At 43.3% G+C, this 16,526-nt stretch overlaps 37 non-coding genes across 37 annotated transcripts; all 37 read right to left on the bottom strand.

Annotated features, from left to right (window-relative positions):
• Window positions 1–450: 450 nt before the first annotated feature.
• TRNAF-GAA (transfer RNA phenylalanine (anticodon GAA)) lies at window positions 451–523 on the bottom strand. Its single transcript has one exon. It is a non-coding gene; the product is annotated as a tRNA-Phe (tRNA).
• A 250-nt stretch (window positions 524–773) lies between these two features.
• Window positions 774–846, bottom strand: TRNAL-GAG (transfer RNA leucine (anticodon GAG)). Its single transcript has one exon. It is a non-coding gene; the product is annotated as a tRNA-Leu (tRNA).
• A 249-nt stretch (window positions 847–1,095) lies between these two features.
• TRNAL-UAA (transfer RNA leucine (anticodon UAA)) lies at window positions 1,096–1,168 on the bottom strand. Its single transcript has one exon. It is a non-coding gene; the product is annotated as a tRNA-Leu (tRNA).
• A 251-nt stretch (window positions 1,169–1,419) lies between these two features.
• TRNAF-GAA (transfer RNA phenylalanine (anticodon GAA)) lies at window positions 1,420–1,492 on the bottom strand. Its single transcript has one exon. It is a non-coding gene; the product is annotated as a tRNA-Phe (tRNA).
• A 250-nt stretch (window positions 1,493–1,742) lies between these two features.
• Window positions 1,743–1,815, bottom strand: TRNAF-GAA (transfer RNA phenylalanine (anticodon GAA)). Its single transcript has one exon. It is a non-coding gene; the product is annotated as a tRNA-Phe (tRNA).
• A 574-nt stretch (window positions 1,816–2,389) lies between these two features.
• Window positions 2,390–2,462, bottom strand: TRNAF-GAA (transfer RNA phenylalanine (anticodon GAA)). Its single transcript has one exon. It is a non-coding gene; the product is annotated as a tRNA-Phe (tRNA).
• A 250-nt stretch (window positions 2,463–2,712) lies between these two features.
• TRNAL-GAG (transfer RNA leucine (anticodon GAG)) lies at window positions 2,713–2,785 on the bottom strand. Its single transcript has one exon. It is a non-coding gene; the product is annotated as a tRNA-Leu (tRNA).
• Window positions 2,786–3,033: 248 nt separating this feature from the next.
• On the bottom strand, window positions 3,034–3,106 carry TRNAL-UAA (transfer RNA leucine (anticodon UAA)). The gene has a single exon. It is a non-coding gene; the product is annotated as a tRNA-Leu (tRNA).
• Window positions 3,107–3,356: 250 nt separating this feature from the next.
• Window positions 3,357–3,429, bottom strand: TRNAF-GAA (transfer RNA phenylalanine (anticodon GAA)). Its single transcript has one exon. It is a non-coding gene; the product is annotated as a tRNA-Phe (tRNA).
• A 250-nt stretch (window positions 3,430–3,679) lies between these two features.
• On the bottom strand, window positions 3,680–3,752 carry TRNAF-GAA (transfer RNA phenylalanine (anticodon GAA)). Its single transcript has one exon. It is a non-coding gene; the product is annotated as a tRNA-Phe (tRNA).
• A 574-nt stretch (window positions 3,753–4,326) lies between these two features.
• TRNAF-GAA (transfer RNA phenylalanine (anticodon GAA)) lies at window positions 4,327–4,399 on the bottom strand. The gene has a single exon. It is a non-coding gene; the product is annotated as a tRNA-Phe (tRNA).
• A 250-nt stretch (window positions 4,400–4,649) lies between these two features.
• On the bottom strand, window positions 4,650–4,722 carry TRNAF-GAA (transfer RNA phenylalanine (anticodon GAA)). The gene has a single exon. It is a non-coding gene; the product is annotated as a tRNA-Phe (tRNA).
• A 249-nt stretch (window positions 4,723–4,971) lies between these two features.
• TRNAL-UAA (transfer RNA leucine (anticodon UAA)) lies at window positions 4,972–5,044 on the bottom strand. The gene has a single exon. It is a non-coding gene; the product is annotated as a tRNA-Leu (tRNA).
• Window positions 5,045–5,618: 574 nt separating this feature from the next.
• On the bottom strand, window positions 5,619–5,691 carry TRNAF-GAA (transfer RNA phenylalanine (anticodon GAA)). Its single transcript has one exon. It is a non-coding gene; the product is annotated as a tRNA-Phe (tRNA).
• Window positions 5,692–6,265: 574 nt separating this feature from the next.
• TRNAF-GAA (transfer RNA phenylalanine (anticodon GAA)) lies at window positions 6,266–6,338 on the bottom strand. Its single transcript has one exon. It is a non-coding gene; the product is annotated as a tRNA-Phe (tRNA).
• A 249-nt stretch (window positions 6,339–6,587) lies between these two features.
• Window positions 6,588–6,660, bottom strand: TRNAL-UAA (transfer RNA leucine (anticodon UAA)). Its single transcript has one exon. It is a non-coding gene; the product is annotated as a tRNA-Leu (tRNA).
• A 574-nt stretch (window positions 6,661–7,234) lies between these two features.
• Window positions 7,235–7,307, bottom strand: TRNAF-GAA (transfer RNA phenylalanine (anticodon GAA)). Its single transcript has one exon. It is a non-coding gene; the product is annotated as a tRNA-Phe (tRNA).
• Window positions 7,308–8,204: 897 nt separating this feature from the next.
• Window positions 8,205–8,277, bottom strand: TRNAF-GAA (transfer RNA phenylalanine (anticodon GAA)). The gene has a single exon. It is a non-coding gene; the product is annotated as a tRNA-Phe (tRNA).
• Window positions 8,278–8,527: 250 nt separating this feature from the next.
• Window positions 8,528–8,600, bottom strand: TRNAL-GAG (transfer RNA leucine (anticodon GAG)). Its single transcript has one exon. It is a non-coding gene; the product is annotated as a tRNA-Leu (tRNA).
• A 249-nt stretch (window positions 8,601–8,849) lies between these two features.
• On the bottom strand, window positions 8,850–8,922 carry TRNAL-UAA (transfer RNA leucine (anticodon UAA)). Its single transcript has one exon. It is a non-coding gene; the product is annotated as a tRNA-Leu (tRNA).
• Window positions 8,923–9,173: 251 nt separating this feature from the next.
• Window positions 9,174–9,246, bottom strand: TRNAF-GAA (transfer RNA phenylalanine (anticodon GAA)). The gene has a single exon. It is a non-coding gene; the product is annotated as a tRNA-Phe (tRNA).
• Window positions 9,247–9,496: 250 nt separating this feature from the next.
• On the bottom strand, window positions 9,497–9,569 carry TRNAF-GAA (transfer RNA phenylalanine (anticodon GAA)). Its single transcript has one exon. It is a non-coding gene; the product is annotated as a tRNA-Phe (tRNA).
• A 574-nt stretch (window positions 9,570–10,143) lies between these two features.
• TRNAF-GAA (transfer RNA phenylalanine (anticodon GAA)) lies at window positions 10,144–10,216 on the bottom strand. Its single transcript has one exon. It is a non-coding gene; the product is annotated as a tRNA-Phe (tRNA).
• Window positions 10,217–10,466: 250 nt separating this feature from the next.
• Window positions 10,467–10,539, bottom strand: TRNAL-GAG (transfer RNA leucine (anticodon GAG)). The gene has a single exon. It is a non-coding gene; the product is annotated as a tRNA-Leu (tRNA).
• A 248-nt stretch (window positions 10,540–10,787) lies between these two features.
• Window positions 10,788–10,860, bottom strand: TRNAL-UAA (transfer RNA leucine (anticodon UAA)). Its single transcript has one exon. It is a non-coding gene; the product is annotated as a tRNA-Leu (tRNA).
• Window positions 10,861–11,110: 250 nt separating this feature from the next.
• On the bottom strand, window positions 11,111–11,183 carry TRNAF-GAA (transfer RNA phenylalanine (anticodon GAA)). The gene has a single exon. It is a non-coding gene; the product is annotated as a tRNA-Phe (tRNA).
• Window positions 11,184–11,433: 250 nt separating this feature from the next.
• TRNAF-GAA (transfer RNA phenylalanine (anticodon GAA)) lies at window positions 11,434–11,506 on the bottom strand. The gene has a single exon. It is a non-coding gene; the product is annotated as a tRNA-Phe (tRNA).
• Window positions 11,507–12,080: 574 nt separating this feature from the next.
• Window positions 12,081–12,153, bottom strand: TRNAF-GAA (transfer RNA phenylalanine (anticodon GAA)). The gene has a single exon. It is a non-coding gene; the product is annotated as a tRNA-Phe (tRNA).
• A 250-nt stretch (window positions 12,154–12,403) lies between these two features.
• TRNAF-GAA (transfer RNA phenylalanine (anticodon GAA)) lies at window positions 12,404–12,476 on the bottom strand. Its single transcript has one exon. It is a non-coding gene; the product is annotated as a tRNA-Phe (tRNA).
• Window positions 12,477–12,725: 249 nt separating this feature from the next.
• On the bottom strand, window positions 12,726–12,798 carry TRNAL-UAA (transfer RNA leucine (anticodon UAA)). The gene has a single exon. It is a non-coding gene; the product is annotated as a tRNA-Leu (tRNA).
• Window positions 12,799–13,372: 574 nt separating this feature from the next.
• Window positions 13,373–13,445, bottom strand: TRNAF-GAA (transfer RNA phenylalanine (anticodon GAA)). The gene has a single exon. It is a non-coding gene; the product is annotated as a tRNA-Phe (tRNA).
• A 574-nt stretch (window positions 13,446–14,019) lies between these two features.
• TRNAF-GAA (transfer RNA phenylalanine (anticodon GAA)) lies at window positions 14,020–14,092 on the bottom strand. Its single transcript has one exon. It is a non-coding gene; the product is annotated as a tRNA-Phe (tRNA).
• Window positions 14,093–14,341: 249 nt separating this feature from the next.
• On the bottom strand, window positions 14,342–14,414 carry TRNAL-UAA (transfer RNA leucine (anticodon UAA)). The gene has a single exon. It is a non-coding gene; the product is annotated as a tRNA-Leu (tRNA).
• Window positions 14,415–14,988: 574 nt separating this feature from the next.
• TRNAF-GAA (transfer RNA phenylalanine (anticodon GAA)) lies at window positions 14,989–15,061 on the bottom strand. The gene has a single exon. It is a non-coding gene; the product is annotated as a tRNA-Phe (tRNA).
• A 573-nt stretch (window positions 15,062–15,634) lies between these two features.
• Window positions 15,635–15,707, bottom strand: TRNAF-GAA (transfer RNA phenylalanine (anticodon GAA)). Its single transcript has one exon. It is a non-coding gene; the product is annotated as a tRNA-Phe (tRNA).
• Window positions 15,708–15,957: 250 nt separating this feature from the next.
• Window positions 15,958–16,030, bottom strand: TRNAF-GAA (transfer RNA phenylalanine (anticodon GAA)). The gene has a single exon. It is a non-coding gene; the product is annotated as a tRNA-Phe (tRNA).
• Window positions 16,031–16,279: 249 nt separating this feature from the next.
• TRNAL-UAA (transfer RNA leucine (anticodon UAA)) lies at window positions 16,280–16,352 on the bottom strand. Its single transcript has one exon. It is a non-coding gene; the product is annotated as a tRNA-Leu (tRNA).
• Between the last annotated feature and the right edge of the window lie 174 nt (window positions 16,353–16,526).

Genomic DNA, 16,526 nt, shown 5'->3' with positions numbered 1-16,526 from the left:
TCACGATGCATTCTGAATCAGCATTTTTTTATCAAGCATGTGTGTTCACCTGCGTAACCGTTTCACTCGTTAGAATTATTGCAAAACACTTGCATACCGACCGATTTAACAAAAAAAGTGCTTTGGACACCGAAACCCGGGATCGAACCAGGGACCTTCGGATCTTCAGTCTAACGCTCTCTTAACTGAGCTATTTCGGAAGACGGGAGAAGAGTGAAAGCGGGATTCAACAGTTCTTGCGTTTCGGTAAAACCGCTTTATTTTAGCTATTGCACATTATTACATGTATTTCACGCTGTTCCGGTTCTTTTGCAACGCCTACTGCCGCGATGCATTCTTAATCAGCATTTTTTTATCAAGCATGTGTGTTCACCTGCGTAATCGTTTCACTCGTTAGAATTATTGCAAAATACTTGCATACCGACAGATTCAACAAAAATGTGCTTTGGATGCCGAAACCCGGGATCGAACCAGGGACCTTTAGATCTTCAGTCTAACGCTCTCCCAACTGAGCTATTTTGGCAGACGGGAGAAGAGTGAAAGCGGGATTCAACAGTTCTTGCGTTTCGATAAAACCGCTTTATTTTAGCTGTTGCACATTATTACATGTCTTTCACGCTGTTCCGGTTCTTTTGCAACGCCTACTGCCGCGATGAATTCTGAATCAGCATTTTTTTAACAAGCTTGTGTGTTCACCTGCGTAATCGTTTCACTCGTTAGAATTATTGCAAAATACTTGCATACCGACAGATTTAACAAAAATGTGCTTTGGACGCCGACACCCGGGATCGAACCAGGGACCTTTAGATCCTCAGTCTAACGCTCTCCCAACTGATCTATTTCGGCAGACGGGAGAAGAGTGAAAGCGGGATTCAACAGTTCTTGCGTTTTGGTAAAACCGCTTTATTTTAGCTGTTGCACATTATTACATGTCTTTCACGCTGTTCCGGTTCTTTTGCAACACCTACTGCCGCAATGCATTCTGAATCAGCATTTTTTATCAAGCATGTGTGTTCACCTGCGTAATCGTTTCACTCGTTAGAATGATTGCAAAATACTTGCATACCGACAGATTTAACAAAAATGTGCTTTGGACGCCGAAACCCGGGATCGAACCAGGGACCTTTAGATCTTAAGTCTAACGCTCTCCCAACTGAGCTATTTCGGCAGACGGGAGAGGAGTGAAAGCGGGATTCAACAGTTCTTGCGTTTCGGTAAAACCACTTTATTTTAGCTGTTGCACATTATTACATGTCTTTCACGCTGTTCCGGATCTTTTGCAACGCCTGCTGCCGCGATGCATTCTGAATCAGCATTTTTTTAACAAGCATGTGTGTTCACCTGCGTAACCGTTTCACTCGTTAGAATTATTGCAAAATACTTGCATACCGACAGATTTAACAAAAAAAGTGCTTTGGAAGCCGAAACCCGGGATCGAATCAGGGACCTTCAGATCTTCAGTCTAACGCTCTCCCAACTGAGCTATTTCGTCAGGTGGGAGAAGAGTGAAAGCGGGATTCAACAGTTCTTGCGTTTCGGTTAAACCGCTTTATTTTAGCTATTGCACTTTATTGCATGTCTTTCACGCTGTTCCGGTTCTTTTGCAACGCCTACTGCCGCGATGTATTCTGAATCAAAATTTTTTTATCAAGCATGTGTGTTCACCTGCGTAACCGTTTCACTCGATAGAATTATTGCAAAATACTTGCATACCGACAGATTTAACAAAAATGTGCTTTTGACGCCGAAACCCGGGATCGAACCAGGGACCTTTAGATCTTCAGTCTAACGCTCTCCCAACTGAGCTATTTCGGCAGACGGGAGAAGAGTGAAAGCGGGATTCAACAGTTCTTGCGTTTCGGTAAAACCGCTTTATTTTAGCTGTTGCACATTATTACATGTCTTTCACGCTGTTCCGGTGCTTTTGCAACGCCTACTGTCACGATGCATTCTGAATCAGCATTTTTTTATCAAGCATGTGTGTTCACCTGCGTAACCGTTTCACTCGTTAGAATTATTGCAAAACACTTGCATACCGACCGATTTAACAAAAAAAGTGCTTTGGACACCGAAACCCGGGATCGAACCAGGGACCTTCGGATCTTCAGTCTAACGCTCTCTTAACTGAGCTATTTCGGAAGACGGGAGAAGAGTGAAAGCGGGATTCAACAGTTCTTGCGTTTCGGTAAAACCGCTTTATTTTAGCTATTGCACATTATTACATGTATTTCACGCTGTTCCGGTTCTTTTGCAACGCCTACTGCCGCGATGCATTCTTAATCAGCATTTTTTTATCAAGCATGTGTGTTCACCTGCGTAATCGTTTCACTCGTTAGAATTATTGCAAAATACTTGCATACCGACAGATTTAACAAAAATGTGCTTTGGATGCCGAAACCCGGGATCGAACCAGGGACCTTTAGATCTTCAGTCTAACGCTCTCCCAACTGAGCTATTTTGGCAGACGGGAGAAGAGTGAAAGCGGGATTCAACAGTTCTTGCGTTTCGATAAAACCGCTTTATTTTAGCTGTTGCACATTATTACATGTCTTTCACGCTGTTCCGGTTCTTTTGCAACGCCTACTGCCGCGATGAATTCTGAATCAGCATTTTTTTAACAAGCTTGTGTGTTCACCTGCGTAATCGTTTCACTCGTTAGAATTATTGCAAAATACTTGCATACCGACAGATTTAACAAAAATGTGCTTTGGACGCCGACACCCGGGATCGAACCAGGGACCTTTAGATCCTCAGTCTAACGCTCTCCCAACTGAGCTATTTCGGCAGACGGGAGAAGAGTAAAGCGGGATTCAACAGTTCTTGCGTTTTGGTAAAACCGCTTTATTTTAGCTGTTGCACATTATTACATGTCTTTCACGCTGTTCCGGTTCTTTTGCAACACCTACTGCCGCAATGCATTCTGAATCAGCATTTTTTATCAAGCATGTGTGTTCACCTGCGTAATCGTTTCACTCGTTAGAATGATTGCAAAATACTTGCATACCGACAGATTTAACAAAAATGTGCTTTGGACGCCGAAACCCGGGATCGAACCAGGGACCTTTAGATCTTAAGTCTAACGCTCTCCCAACTGAGCTATTTCGGCAGACGGGAGAGGAGTGAAAGAGGGACTTACCAGTTGTTGCGTTTCAGTAAAACCGCTTTATTTTAGCTGTTGCACATTATTACATGTCTTTCACGCTGTTCCGGTTCTTTTGCAACGCCTACTGCCGCGATGCATTCTGAATCAGCATTTTTTTAACAAGCTTGTGTGTTCACCTGCGTAATCGTTTCACTCGTTAGAATTATTGCAAAATACTTGCATACCGACAGATTTAACAAAAATGTGCTTTGGACGCCGAAACCCAGGATCGAACCAGGGACCTTTAGATCTTCAGTCTAACGCTCTCCCAACTGAGCTATTTCGGCAGACGGGAGAAGAGTGAAAGCAGAATTCAACAGTTCTTGCGTTTCGGTAAAACCGCTTTATTTTAGCTGTTGCACATTATTACATGTCTTTCACGCTGTTCCGGTTCTTTTGCAACACCTACTGCCGCGACGCATTCTGAATCAGCATTTTTTTACCAAGCATGTGTGTTCACCTGCGTAATCGTTTCACTCGTTAGAATGATTGCAAAATACTTGCATACCGACAGATTTAACAAAAATGTGCTTTGGACGCCGAAACCTGGGATTGAACCAGGGACCTTTAGATCTTCAGTCTAACGCTCTCCCAACTGAGCTATTTCGGCAGACGGGAGAAGAGTGAAAGCGGGATTCAACAGTTCTTGCGTTTCGGTAAAACCGCTTTATTTTAGCTGTTGCACATTATTACATGTCTTTCACGCTGTTCCGGTGCTTTTGCAACGCCTACTGTCACGATGCATTCTGAATCAGCATTTTTTTATCAAGTATGTGTGTTCACCTGCGTAACCGTTTCACTCGTTAGAATTATTGCAAAACACTTGCATACCGACAGATTTAACAAAAAAAGTGCTTTGGACACCGAAACCCGGGATCGAACCAGGGACCTTCGGATCTTCAGTCTAACGCTCTCTTAACTGAGCTATTTCGGAAGACGGGAGAAGAGTGAAAGCGGGATTCAACAGTTCTTGCGTTTCGGTAAAACCGCTTTATTTTAGCTATTGCACATTATTACATGTATTTCACGCTGTTCCGGTTCTTTTGCAACGCCTACTGCCGCGATGCATTCTTAATCAGCATTTTTTTATCAAGCATGTGTGTTCACCTGCGTAATCGTTTCACTCGTTAGAATTATTGCAAAATACTTGCATACCGACAGATTTAACAAAAATGTGCTTTGGACGCCGAAACCCGGGATTGAACCAGGGACCTTTAGATCTTCAGTCTAACGCTCTCCCAACTGAGCTATTTTGGCAGACGGGAGAAGAGTCAAAGCGGGATTCAACAGTTCTTGCGTTTCGATAAAACCGCTTTATTTTAGCTGTTGCACATTATTACATGTCTTTCACGCTGTTCCGGTTCTTTTGCAACGCCTACTGCCACGATGAATTCTGAATCAGCATTTTTTTAACAAGCTTGTGTGTTCACCTGAGTAATCGTTTCACTCGTTAGAATTATTGCAAAATACTTGCATACCGACAGTTTTAACAAAAATGTGCTTTGGACGCCGACACCCGGGATCGAACCAGGGACCTTTAGATCTTCAGTCTAACGCTCTCCCAACTGAGCTATTTCGGCAGACGGGAGAAGAGTGAAAGCGGGATTCAACAGTTCTTGCGTTTTGGTAAAACCGCTTTATTTTAGCTGTTGCACATTATTACATGTCTTTCACGCTGTTCCGGTTCTTTTGCAACACCTACTGCCGCAATGCATTCTGAATCAGCATTTTTTATCAAGCATGTGTGTTCACCTGCGTAATCGTTTCACTCGTTAGAATGATTGCAAAATACTTGCATACCGACAGATTTAACAAAAATGTGCTTTGGACGCCGAAACCCGGGATCGAACCAGGGACCTTTAGATCTTAAGTCTAACGCTCTCCCAACTGAGCTATTTCGGCAGACGGGAGAGGAGTGAAAGAGGGACTTACCAGTTGTTGCGTTTCAGTAAAACCGCTTTCTTTTAGCTGTTGCACATCATTGCTTGTCTTTCACGCTGTTCCGGTGCTTTTGCAACGCCTACTGCCACGATGCATTCTGAATCAGCATTTTTTTATCAAGCATGTGTGTTCACCTGCGTAACCGTTTCACTCGTTAGAATTATTGCAAAATACTTGCATACCGACAGATTTAACAAAAAAAGTGCTTTGGAAGCCGAAACTAGGGATCGAATCAGGGACCTTCGGATCTTCAGTCTAACGCTCTCCCAACTGAGCTATTTTGGCAGACGGGAGAAGAGTGAAAGCAGAATTCAACAGTTCTTGCGTTTCGGTAAAACCGCTTTATTTTAGCTGTTGCACATTATTACATGTCTTTCACGCTGTTCCGGTTCTTTTGCAACACCTACTGCCGCGACGCATTCTGAATCAGCATTTTTTTACCAAGCATGTGTGTTCACCTGCGTAATCGTTTCACTCGTTAGAATGATTGCAAAATACTTGCATACCGACAGATTTAACAAAAATGTGCTTTGGACGCCGAAACCTGGGATTGAACCAGGGACCTTTAGATCTTCAGTCTAACGCTCTCCCAACTGAGCTATTTCGGCAGACGGGAGAAGAGTGAAAGCGGGATTCAACAGTTCTTGCGTTTCGGTAAAACCGCTTTATTTTAGCTGTTGCACATTATTACATGTCTTTCACGCTGTTCCGGTGCTTTTGCAACGCCTACTGTCACGATGCATTCTGAATCAGCATTTTTTTATCAAGTATGTGTGTTCACCTGCGTAACCGTTTCACTCGTTAGAATTATTGCAAAACACTTGCATACCGACAGATTTAACAAAAAAAGTGCTTTGGACACCGAAACCCGGGATCGAACCAGGGACCTTCGGATCTTCAGTCTAACGCTCTCTTAACTGAGCTATTTCGGAAGACGGGAGAAGAGTGAAAGCGGGATTCAACAGTTCTTGCGTTTCGGTAAAACCGCTTTATTTTAGCTATTGCACATTATTACATGTATTTCACGCTGTTCCGGTTCTTTTGCAACACCTACTGCCGCGATGCATTCTTAATCAGCATTTTTTTATCAAGCATGTGTGTTCACCTGCGTAATCGTTTCACTCGTTAGAATTATTGCAAAATGCTTGCATACCGACAGATTTAACAAAAATGTGCTTTGGACGCCGAAACCCGGGATCGAACCAGGGACCTTTAGATCTTCAGTCTAACGCTCTCCCAACTGAGCTATTTCGGCAGACGGGAGAAGAGTGAAAGCGGGATTCAACAGTTCTTGCGTTTTGGTAAAACCGCTTTATTTTAGCTGTTGCACATTATTACATGTCTTTCACGCTGTTCCGGTTCTTTTGCAACACCTACTGCCGCAATGCATTCTGAATCAGCATTTTTTATCAAGCATGTGTGTTCACCTGCGTAATCGTTTCACTCGTTAGAATGATTGCAAAATACTTGCATACCGACAGATTTAACAAAAATGTGCTTTGGACGCCGAAACCCGGGATCGAACCAGGGACCTTTAGATCTTAAGTCTAACGCTCTCCCAACTGAGCTATTTCGGCAGACGGGAGAGGAGTGAAAGAGGGACTTACCAGTTGTTGCGTTTCAGTAAAACCGCTTTCTTTTAGCTGTTGCACATCATTGCTTGTCTTTCACGCTGTTCCGGTGCTTTTGCAACGCCTACTGCCACGATGCATTCTGAATCAGCATTTTTTTATCAAGCATGTGTGTTCACCTGCGTAACCGTTTCACTTGTTAGAATTATTGCAAAATACTTGCATACCGACAGATTTAACAAAAAAAGTGCTTTGGAAGCCGAAACTAGGGATCGAATCAGGGACCTTCGGATCTTCAGTCTAACGCTCTCCCAACTGAGCTATTTCGGTAGACGGGAGAAGTGTGAAAGCGGGATTCAACAGTTCTTGCGTTTCGGTAAAACCGCTTTATTTTATCTATTGCACATTATTACATGTATTTCACGCTGTTCCGGTTCTTTTGCAACGCCTACTGCCGCGATGCATTCTTAATCAGCATTTTTTTATCAAGCATGTGTGTTCACCTGCGTAATCGTTTCACTCGTTAGAATTATTGCAAAATACTTGCATACCGACAGATTTAACAAAAATGTGCTTTGGACGCCGAAACCCGGGATCGAACCAGGGACCTTTAGATCTTCAGTCTAACACTCTCCCAACTGAGCTATTTCGGCAGACGGGAGAAGAGTGAAAGAGGGACTTACCAGTTGTCGCGTTTCAGTAAAACCGCTTTCTTTTAGCTGTTGCACAATAATACATGTCTTTCACGCTGTTCCGGTGCTTTTGCAACGCCTACTGCCAGATGCATTCTGAATCAGCATTTTTTTATCAAGTATGTGTGTTCACCTGCGTAACCGTTTCACTCGTTAGAATTATTGCAAAACACTTGCATACCGACAGATTTAACAAAAAAAGTGCTTTGGACACCGAAACCCGGGATCGAACCAGGGACCTTCGGATCTTCAGTCTAACGCTCTCTTAACTGAGCTATTTCGGAAGACGGGAGAAGAGTGAAAGCGGGATTCAACAGTTCTTGCGTTTCGGTAAAACCGCTTTATTTTAGCTGTTGCACATTATTACATGTCTTTCACGCTGTTCCGGTGCTTTTGCAACGCCTACTGTCACGATGCATTCTGAATCAGCATTTTTTTATCAAGCATGTGTGTTCACCTGCGTAACCGTTTCACTCGTTAGAATTATTGCAAAACACTTGCATACCGACCGATTTAACAAAAAAAGTGCTTTGGACACCGAAACCCGGGATCGAACCAGGGACCTTCGGATCTTCAGTCTAACGCTCTCTTAACTGAGCTATTTCGGAAGACGGGAGAAGAGTGAAAGCGGGATTCAACAGTTCTTGCGTTTCGGTAAAACCGCTTTATTTTAGCTATTGCACATTATTACATGTATTTCACGCTGTTCCGGTTCTTTTGCAACGCCTACTGCCGCGATGCATTCTTAATCAGCATTTTTTTATCAAGCATGTGTGTTCACCTGCGTAATCGTTTCACTCGTTAGAATTATTGCAAAATACTTGCATACCGACAGATTCAACAAAAATGTGCTTTGGATGCCGAAACCCGGGATCGAACCAGGGACCTTTAGATCTTCAGTCTAACGCTCTCCCAACTGAGCTATTTTGGCAGACGGGAGAAGAGTGAAAGCGGGATTCAACAGTTCTTGCGTTTCGATAAAACCGCTTTATTTTAGCTGTTGCACATTATTACATGTCTTTCACGCTGTTCCGGTTCTTTTGCAACGCCTACTGCCGCGATGAATTCTGAATCAGCATTTTTTTAACAAGCTTGTGTGTTCACCTGCGTAATCGTTTCACTCGTTAGAATTATTGCAAAATACTTGCATACCGACAGATTTAACAAAAATGTGCTTTGGACGCCGACACCCGGGATCGAACCAGGGACCTTTAGATCCTCAGTCTAACGCTCTCCCAACTGATCTATTTCGGCAGACGGGAGAAGAGTGAAAGCGGGATTCAACAGTTCTTGCGTTTTGGTAAAACCGCTTTATTTTAGCTGTTGCACATTATTACATGTCTTTCACGCTGTTCCGGTTCTTTTGCAACACCTACTGCCGCAATGCATTCTGAATCAGCATTTTTTATCAAGCATGTGTGTTCACCTGCGTAATCGTTTCACTCGTTAGAATGATTGCAAAATACTTGCATACCGACAGATTTAACAAAAATGTGCTTTGGACGCCGAAACCCGGGATCGAACCAGGGACCTTTAGATCTTAAGTCTAACGCTCTCCCAACTGAGCTATTTCGGCAGACGGGAGAGGAGTGAAAGCGGGATTCAACAGTTCTTGCGTTTCGGTAAAACCACTTTATTTTAGCTGTTGCACATTATTACATGTCTTTCACGCTGTTCCGGATCTTTTGCAACGCCTGCTGCCGCGATGCATTCTGAATCAGCATTTTTTTAACAAGCATGTGTGTTCACCTGCGTAACCGTTTCACTCGTTAGAATTATTGCAAAATACTTGCATACCGACAGATTTAACAAAAAAAGTGCTTTGGAAGCCGAAACCCGGGATCGAATCAGGGACCTTCAGATCTTCAGTCTAACGCTCTCCCAACTGAGCTATTTCGTCAGGTGGGAGAAGAGTGAAAGCGGGATTCAACAGTTCTTGCGTTTCGGTTAAACCGCTTTATTTTAGCTATTGCACTTTATTGCATGTCTTTCACGCTGTTCCGGTTCTTTTGCAACGCCTACTGCCGCGATGTATTCTGAATCAAAATTTTTTTATCAAGCATGTGTGTTCACCTGCGTAACCGTTTCACTCGATAGAATTATTGCAAAATACTTGCATACCGACAGATTTAACAAAAATGTGCTTTTGACGCCGAAACCCGGGATCGAACCAGGGACCTTTAGATCTTCAGTCTAACGCTCTCCCAACTGAGCTATTTCGGCAGACGGGAGAAGAGTGAAAGCGGGATTCAACAGTTCTTGCGTTTCGGTAAAACCGCTTTATTTTAGCTGTTGCACATTATTACATGTCTTTCACGCTGTTCCGGTGCTTTTGCAACGCCTACTGTCACGATGCATTCTGAATCAGCATTTTTTTATCAAGCATGTGTGTTCACCTGCGTAACCGTTTCACTCGTTAGAATTATTGCAAAACACTTGCATACCGACCGATTTAACAAAAAAAGTGCTTTGGACACCGAAACCCGGGATCGAACCAGGGACCTTCGGATCTTCAGTCTAACGCTCTCTTAACTGAGCTATTTCGGAAGACGGGAGAAGAGTGAAAGCGGGATTCAACAGTTCTTGCGTTTCGGTAAAACCGCTTTATTTTAGCTATTGCACATTATTACATGTATTTCACGCTGTTCCGGTTCTTTTGCAACGCCTACTGCCGCGATGCATTCTTAATCAGCATTTTTTTATCAAGCATGTGTGTTCACCTGCGTAATCGTTTCACTCGTTAGAATTATTGCAAAATACTTGCATACCGACAGATTTAACAAAAATGTGCTTTGGATGCCGAAACCCGGGATCGAACCAGGGACCTTTAGATCTTCAGTCTAACGCTCTCCCAACTGAGCTATTTTGGCAGACGGGAGAAGAGTGAAAGCGGGATTCAACAGTTCTTGCGTTTCGATAAAACCGCTTTATTTTAGCTGTTGCACATTATTACATGTCTTTCACGCTGTTCCGGTTCTTTTGCAACGCCTACTGCCGCGATGAATTCTGAATCAGCATTTTTTTAACAAGCTTGTGTGTTCACCTGCGTAATCGTTTCACTCGTTAGAATTATTGCAAAATACTTGCATACCGACAGATTTAACAAAAATGTGCTTTGGACGCCGACACCCGGGATCGAACCAGGGACCTTTAGATCCTCAGTCTAACGCTCTCCCAACTGAGCTATTTCGGCAGACGGGAGAAGAGTAAAGCGGGATTCAACAGTTCTTGCGTTTTGGTAAAACCGCTTTATTTTAGCTGTTGCACATTATTACATGTCTTTCACGCTGTTCCGGTTCTTTTGCAACACCTACTGCCGCAATGCATTCTGAATCAGCATTTTTTATCAAGCATGTGTGTTCACCTGCGTAATCGTTTCACTCGTTAGAATGATTGCAAAATACTTGCATACCGACAGATTTAACAAAAATGTGCTTTGGACGCCGAAACCCGGGATCGAACCAGGGACCTTTAGATCTTAAGTCTAACGCTCTCCCAACTGAGCTATTTCGGCAGACGGGAGAGGAGTGAAAGAGGGACTTACCAGTTGTTGCGTTTCAGTAAAACCGCTTTATTTTAGCTGTTGCACATTATTACATGTCTTTCACGCTGTTCCGGTTCTTTTGCAACGCCTACTGCCGCGATGCATTCTGAATCAGCATTTTTTTAACAAGCTTGTGTGTTCACCTGCGTAATCGTTTCACTCGTTAGAATTATTGCAAAATACTTGCATACCGACAGATTTAACAAAAATGTGCTTTGGACGCCGAAACCCAGGATCGAACCAGGGACCTTTAGATCTTCAGTCTAACGCTCTCCCAACTGAGCTATTTCGGCAGACGGGAGAAGAGTGAAAGCAGAATTCAACAGTTCTTGCGTTTCGGTAAAACCGCTTTATTTTAGCTGTTGCACATTATTACATGTCTTTCACGCTGTTCCGGTTCTTTTGCAACACCTACTGCCGCGACGCATTCTGAATCAGCATTTTTTTACCAAGCATGTGTGTTCACCTGCGTAATCGTTTCACTCGTTAGAATGATTGCAAAATACTTGCATACCGACAGATTTAACAAAAATGTGCTTTGGACGCCGAAACCTGGGATTGAACCAGGGACCTTTAGATCTTCAGTCTAACGCTCTCCCAACTGAGCTATTTCGGCAGACGGGAGAAGAGTGAAAGCGGGATTCAACAGTTCTTGCGTTTCGGTAAAACCGCTTTATTTTAGCTGTTGCACATTATTACATGTCTTTCACGCTGTTCCGGTGCTTTTGCAACGCCTACTGTCACGATGCATTCTGAATCAGCATTTTTTTATCAAGTATGTGTGTTCACCTGCGTAACCGTTTCACTCGTTAGAATTATTGCAAAACACTTGCATACCGACAGATTTAACAAAAAAAGTGCTTTGGACACCGAAACCCGGGATCGAACCAGGGACCTTCGGATCTTCAGTCTAACGCTCTCTTAACTGAGCTATTTCGGAAGACGGGAGAAGAGTGAAAGCGGGATTCAACAGTTCTTGCGTTTCGGTAAAACCGCTTTATTTTAGCTATTGCACATTATTACATGTATTTCACGCTGTTCCGGTTCTTTTGCAACGCCTACTGCCGCGATGCATTCTTAATCAGCATTTTTTTATCAAGCATGTGTGTTCACCTGCGTAATCGTTTCACTCGTTAGAATTATTGCAAAATACTTGCATACCGACAGATTTAACAAAAATGTGCTTTGGACGCCGAAACCCGGGATTGAACCAGGGACCTTTAGATCTTCAGTCTAACGCTCTCCCAACTGAGCTATTTTGGCAGACGGGAGAAGAGTCAAAGCGGGATTCAACAGTTCTTGCGTTTCGATAAAACCGCTTTATTTTAGCTGTTGCACATTATTACATGTCTTTCACGCTGTTCCGGTTCTTTTGCAACGCCTACTGCCACGATGAATTCTGAATCAGCATTTTTTTAACAAGCTTGTGTGTTCACCTGAGTAATCGTTTCACTCGTTAGAATTATTGCAAAATACTTGCATACCGACAGTTTTAACAAAAATGTGCTTTGGACGCCGACACCCGGGATCGAACCAGGGACCTTTAGATCTTCAGTCTAACGCTCTCCCAACTGAGCTATTTCGGCAGACGGGAGAAGAGTGAAAGCGGGATTCAACAGTTCTTGCGTTTTGGTAAAACCGCTTTATTTTAGCTGTTGCACATTATTACATGTCTTTCACGCTGTTCCGGTTCTTTTGCAACACCTACTGCCGCAATGCATTCTGAATCAGCATTTTTTATCAAGCATGTGTGTTCACCTGCGTAATCGTTTCACTCGTTAGAATGATTGCAAAATACTTGCATACCGACAGATTTAACAAAAATGTGCTTTGGACGCCGAAACCCGGGATCGAACCAGGGACCTTTAGATCTTAAGTCTAACGCTCTCCCAACTGAGCTATTTCGGCAGACGGGAGAGGAGTGAAAGAGGGACTTACCAGTTGTTGCGTTTCAGTAAAACCGCTTTCTTTTAGCTGTTGCACATCATTGCTTGTCTTTCACGCTGTTCCGGTGCTTTTGCAACGCCTACTGCCACGATGCATTCTGAATCAGCATTTTTTTATCAAGCATGTGTGTTCACCTGCGTAACCGTTTCACTCGTTAGAATTATTGCAAAATACTTGCATACCGACAGATTTAACAAAAAAAGTGCTTTGGAAGCCGAAACTAGGGATCGAATCAGGGACCTTCGGATCTTCAGTCTAACGCTCTCCCAACTGAGCTATTTTGGCAGACGGGAGAAGAGTGAAAGCAGAATTCAACAGTTCTTGCGTTTCGGTAAAACCGCTTTATTTTAGCTGTTGCACATTATTACATGTCTTTCACGCTGTTCCGGTTCTTTTGCAACACCTACTGCCGCGACGCATTCTGAATCAGCATTTTTTTACCAAGCATGTGTGTTCACCTGCGTAATCGTTTCACTCGTTAGAATGATTGCAAAATACTTGCATACCGACAGATTTAACAAAAATGTGCTTTGGACGCCGAAACCTGGGATTGAACCAGGGACCTTTAGATCTTCAGTCTAACGCTCTCCCAACTGAGCTATTTCGGCAGACGGGAGAAGAGTGAAAGCGGGATTCAACAGTTCTTGCGTTTCGGTAAAACCGCTTTATTTTAGCTGTTGCACATTATTACATGTCTTTCACGCTGTTCCGGTGCTTTTGCAACGCCTACTGTCACGATGCATTCTGAATCAGCATTTTTTTATCAAGTATGTGTGTTCACCTGCGTAACCGTTTCACTCGTTAGAATTATTGCAAAACACTTGCATACCGACAGATTTAACAAAAAAAGTGCTTTGGACACCGAAACCCGGGATCGAACCAGGGACCTTCGGATCTTCAGTCTAACGCTCTCTTAACTGAGCTATTTCGGAAGACGGGAGAAGAGTGAAAGCGGGATTCAACAGTTCTTGCGTTTCGGTAAAACCGCTTTATTTTAGCTATTGCACATTATTACATGTATTTCACGCTGTTCCGGTTCTTTTGCAACACCTACTGCCGCGATGCATTCTTAATCAGCATTTTTTTATCAAGCATGTGTGTTCACCTGCGTAATCGTTTCACTCGTTAGAATTATTGCAAAATGCTTGCATACCGACAGATTTAACAAAAATGTGCTTTGGACGCCGAAACCCGGGATCGAACCAGGGACCTTTAGATCTTCAGTCTAACGCTCTCCCAACTGAGCTATTTCGGCAGACGGGAGAAGAGTGAAAGCGGGATTCAACAGTTCTTGCGTTTTGGTAAAACCGCTTTATTTTAGCTGTTGCACATTATTACATGTCTTTCACGCTGTTCCGGTTCTTTTGCAACACCTACTGCCGCAATGCATTCTGAATCAGCATTTTTTATCAAGCATGTGTGTTCACCTGCGTAATCGTTTCACTCGTTAGAATGATTGCAAAATACTTGCATACCGACAGATTTAACAAAAATGTGCTTTGGACGCCGAAACCCGGGATCGAACCAGGGACCTTTAGATCTTAAGTCTAACGCTCTCCCAACTGAGCTATTTCGGCAGACGGGAGAGGAGTGAAAGAGGGACTTACCAGTTGTTGCGTTTCAGTAAAACCGCTTTCTTTTAGCTGTTGCACATCATTGCTTGTCTTTCACGCTGTTCCGGTGCTTTTGCAACGCCTACTGCCACGATGCATTCTGAATCAGCATTTTTTTATCAAGCATGTGTGTTCACCTGCGTAACCGTTTCACTTGTTAGAATTATTGCAAAATACTTGCATACCGACAGATTTAACAAAAAAAGTGCTTTGGAAGCCGAAACTAGGGATCGAATCAGGGACCTTCGGATCTTCAGTCTAACGCTCTCCCAACTGAGCTATTTCGGTAGACGGGAGAAGTGTGAAAGCGGGATTCAACAGTTCTTGCGTTTCGGTAAAACCGCTTTATTTTATCTATTGCACATTATTACATGTATTTCACGCTGTTCCGGTTCTTTTGCAACGCCTACTGCCGCGATGCATTCTTAATCAGCATTTTTTTATCAAGCATGTGTGTTCACCTGCGTAATCGTTTCACTCGTTAGAATTATTGCAAAATACTTGCATACCGACAGATTTAACAAAAATGTGCTTTGGACGCCGAAACCCGGGATCGAACCAGGGACCTTTAGATCTTCAGTCTAACACTCTCCCAACTGAGCTATTTCGGCAGACGGGAGAAGAGTGAAAGAGGGACATACCAGTTGTCGCGTTTCAGTAAAACCGCTTTCTTTTAGCTGTTGCACAATAATACATGTCTTTCACGCTGTTCCGGTGCTTTTGCAACGCCTACTGCCAGATGCATTCTGAATCAGCATTTTTTTATCAAGTATGTGTGTTCACCTGCGTAACCGTTTCACTCGTTAGAATTATTGCAAAACACTTGCATACCGACAGATTTAACAAAAAAAGTGCTTTGGACACCGAAACCCGGGATCGAACCAGGGACCTTCGGATCTTCAGTCTAACGCTCTCTTAACTGAGCTATTTCGGAAGACGGGAGAAGAGTGAAAGCGGGATTCAACAGTTCTTGCGTTTCGGTAAAACCGCTTTATTTTAGCTATTGCACATTATTACATGTATTTCACGCTGTTCCGGTTCTTTTGCAACGCCTACTGCCGCGATGCATTCTTAATCAGCATTTTTTTATCAAGCATGTGTGTTCACCTGCGTAATCGTTTCACTCGTTAGAATTATTGCAAAATACTTGCATACCGACAGATTTAACAAAAATGTGCTTTGGACGCCGAAACCCGGGATTGAACCAGGGACCTTTAGATCTTCAGTCTAACGCTCTCCCAACTGAGCTATTTTGGCAGACGGGAGAAGAGTCAAAGCGGGATTCAACAGTTCTTGCGTTTCGATAAAACCGCTTTATTTTAGCTGTTGCACATTATTACATGTCTTTCACGCTGTTCCGGTTCTTTTGCAACGCCTACTGCCGCGATGAATTCTGAATCAGCATTTTTTTAACAAGCTTGTGTGTTCACCTGAGTAATCGTTTCACTCGTTAGAATTATTGCAAAATACTTGCATACCGACAGATTTAACAAAAATGTGCTTTGGACGCCGACACCCGGGATCGAACCAGGGACCTTTAGATCTTCAGTCTAACGCTCTCCCAACTGAGCTATTTCGGCAGACGGGAGAAGAGTGAAAGCGGGATTCAACAGTTCTTGCGTTTTGGTAAAACCGCTTTATTTTAGCTGTTGCACATTATTACATGTCTTTCACGCTGTTCCGGTTCTTTTGCAACACCTACTGCCGCAATGCATTCTGAATCAGCATTTTTTATCAAGCATGTGTGTTCACCTGCGTAATCGTTTCACTCGTTAGAATGATTGCAAAATACTTGCATACCGACAGATTTAACAAAAATGTGCTTTGGACGCCGAAACCCGGGATCGAACCAGGGACCTTTAGATCTTAAGTCTAACGCTCTCCCAACTGAGCTATTTCGGCAGACGGGAGAGGAGTGAAAGAGGGACTTACCAGTTGTTGCGTTTCAGTAAAACCGCTTTCTTTTAGCTGTTGCACATCATTGCTTGTCTTTCACGCTGTTCCGGTGCTTTTGCAACGCCTACTGCCACGATGCATTCTGAATCAGCATTTTTTTATCAAGCATGTGTGTTCACC

Source organism: Rhipicephalus microplus, chromosome 4 (genome assembly GCF_043290135.1).
Source record: "Rhipicephalus microplus isolate Deutch F79 chromosome 4, USDA_Rmic, whole genome shotgun sequence".
In the NCBI taxonomy this organism is placed as follows: Eukaryota; Metazoa; Arthropoda; class Arachnida; order Ixodida; family Ixodidae; genus Rhipicephalus; species Rhipicephalus microplus.
This window is presented reverse-complemented; position numbering and strand designations above follow the sequence as displayed.